Below are 2,791 nucleotides of genomic sequence, written 5' to 3' on the forward strand. Positions count from 1 at the left end.
CATAGACTATTATGGAGATTGATTTTGGAATTTAGATGCACTCTTATTGATTGTGCTTGGCCGTACATGTTCATATCCTTGAAGATGTATCATGAGGGTGTTGCATTTGTGGTTCATTGGATAGGTCCCTGCTATTGTTGGCAATTACCATCAAGTTGACGACCACTCATAGTGACTTATGAACAACAGACCTGAACCTGGCCCTTTCCTATACCCTCTCTAATGTGCTCTAACCCATTGTTACAGTACTGTGTCAAACCATCTTGTTGGGCGTGTTTTCCTCTCTTCCTCTAACTCTTCGTGTGTCCCAGCATCATGTCCCTCATGACAACATGTCCAAAGTATGTGAGATGAAATGTTCTTATCTTTGCCTCTAAGGAATATGCTGGTTTCACTTCCTTTAAGCAGCCTTGTTTGTTCTCCTGTCAGTCCACAAGCTATTCAGTACTCCTTGCAAACATCATAACACAAATGCCCCAATCCTCCTTCTGTAATCATTATTCCCTATAAAATTTTCAGATGTACAGCAAGTAATTGAAAAGGTCAAGGTACACCTTAGTCTTTAAAGTAACATCATTATTACTCTCTGACACTTTGGAAAAAGTTTTTGACGGCAGATTTTGATAGCAACATGTCTTTTAATACTTGATATTACTGTTTACATGATCAGGCAAATGTTTTAGGTACTTGTCATGTGCATGGATCTGAAATAAACATCATGATATAATTGAAAACTAAATGATGCTGAGCGGTTAAATAATAAATTACACAAACTCTGTTCTTTATTATTGCTGTTAGGTGCTATTGAGTCAACAATCACTCAGCGTGACCTGATGAACAACAGATCAAAACCTTACTCTATTCTGTATCATCTTCACAATCTCCACCATAACAATTTCATTGCTGAAGTTACTGTGTCATCTTGTTGAGGGTCTTACTATTTTTTATGATCTTTCCAAACATGACATCTTTTTCTGAGGACTGCCTCCACCTGACAACATCCCAAAAGTACATAAGAAGTTTCACCTCCTTCCTTTCAAGGAGAACTCTGGTTGTACTTCCTCTAAAACAGATTTGTTTGTTATTTTGACAGTCCATGGAATATTCAATACTCTTTCCCAACACCATAATTTAATGGCATCAGTTCTTCTTTGGTCTTAATCATTGCTCAACTTTCACATGCTTATGAAGCAGTTGAAAACACTTGGATCAGATGCACATCAGTATTAAACCTGACATATTTGCTCTTTTGCTGACAGCAGTTTTGTTCTATGCAAAAGGTCTTTTGACTCCTTGACGACTGCGACCATGGGTGTTGAGTATAAGATTGTGATGTTGTGTAGGTACGAATAATCAGCCAAAAGAGAAGCCAAGTGCCCACCTAACTTGAAACAGAAACAATTATAAGCAGGTCAGAAAATACAAAGTATCATTCCATTAAATGAAGATAGTAATGATCATTGCATATAGTGAATGAGAAAGTGAAAATAAATACTGCAATGAGAGAAGGAGAAGCTATTTCAGAGGTGTTGAACTGTATATACAAAGGTCTATTGTGGGAGAGATTGTTATTGTTGTGTACCATCAAGTATGAACCAACCCATAGCAGATCCTCCAGAGGGTATTCAGAGGCAGTAATTAGCACAGGAAAAAATTGTCCATCTTTCTCCCATAGAGCTGCCGATGGATTTGAACTGTCTGCTTTTGCAATGGCAGCACAACTCCAGAGGGAAAGAGATTAGATGGATGAAGTCTCAGATGAGTGTAATCAGAAACTAATTAGGAGAATTATAGGGGTTGTTGTTATGTTGTTACGTACCATTGAGTCACCTGAGTTATAGAGGCAGATGATTTTTTTTTGGGGGGGGTCTGCAACTATTATAAGGGAAATTATTATGTGAGTTGTTTAGAATTATCTGTATGATAAGAAAGAAAGTCAAAACCACCTGGATGCTTTTTAATGTATATATCAATGAGACTCTGGGCCATAGTAATGCAGTTTGAACTAAAACTCAAAGTTTCCATCTTGATATGTTCTCAGAAATACATGTAGTAAGTTGTTGTTACGTGCCTTTGCTATAACTCATAGAGACCCTATGAACAACAGGTCTGAATTCTGTCTTACCCTGTGCCATTCTTACCTTCTCTGACACACTTGAACTGATTGCTACAGTTACTGTGTCAATACAATCTTATTGAGTGTTTCCTCTCCCTTACTGACCCTCAGCCTTTCCAAGCATGATGTCCTCCTCCAAGGAATAGCCCCTCCCAAAATCATGACCAAAGTCTGTAAGATATAGCTTTATGATTCTTGCCTGTAGGAGCACTCTTTTTGCACTTTATCCAACACATATATGTTTACTCTTTTGACAATCCATGGGATATTCTTCTCTAACACCACAGTTGGAGTTGTTGCTGTTGTTAGGCGCCACTGAATGGAGTACGAGTACGACTTATAGCCCCCTTATGAACTAAAGATCGGAATCTATTCTATCCTGTGCCATCCGCACACTTCCCAACACACAAGGGACCATTGCAGCAGTCACTGTATCAATCCACCTGGTGGAGGATCTTCCTATTCTTGACCAATCCTCCACCTTTACTAGCATCATGTCCTTCTCCAAGGAATAGCTTCTCCTGGCAACATGTCCAAAGTATATGAGGTAAAGCCTCATCATTCTTGTCTCCAAAAAGCACTCTTTTTGGAGTACCCTCTCCAAGACATATTTATTTGTTCTTTTGGCCATCCATGGATGTTCAGTGCTCTTTTCCATCACTACAGCTCAAAGGC

The 2,791-nt window shown here is 38.8% G+C and overlaps 1 protein-coding gene across 2 annotated transcripts in view; it reads left to right on the plus strand.

Annotated features, from left to right (window-relative positions):
* The window catches only part of LOC102859604 (cytochrome P450 2C19-like), a 27,224-nt gene that overhangs the window by 14,753 nt on the left and 9,680 nt on the right, over positions 1-2,791 (plus strand). The window lies entirely within an intron of this gene.

Source organism: Elephantulus edwardii, unplaced genomic scaffold, assembly GCF_000299155.1.
Source record: "Elephantulus edwardii isolate Elephantulus edwardi_28Jun2011 unplaced genomic scaffold, EleEdw1.0 scaffold00006, whole genome shotgun sequence".
NCBI classification, from domain to species: domain Eukaryota; kingdom Metazoa; phylum Chordata; class Mammalia; order Macroscelidea; family Macroscelididae; genus Elephantulus; species Elephantulus edwardii.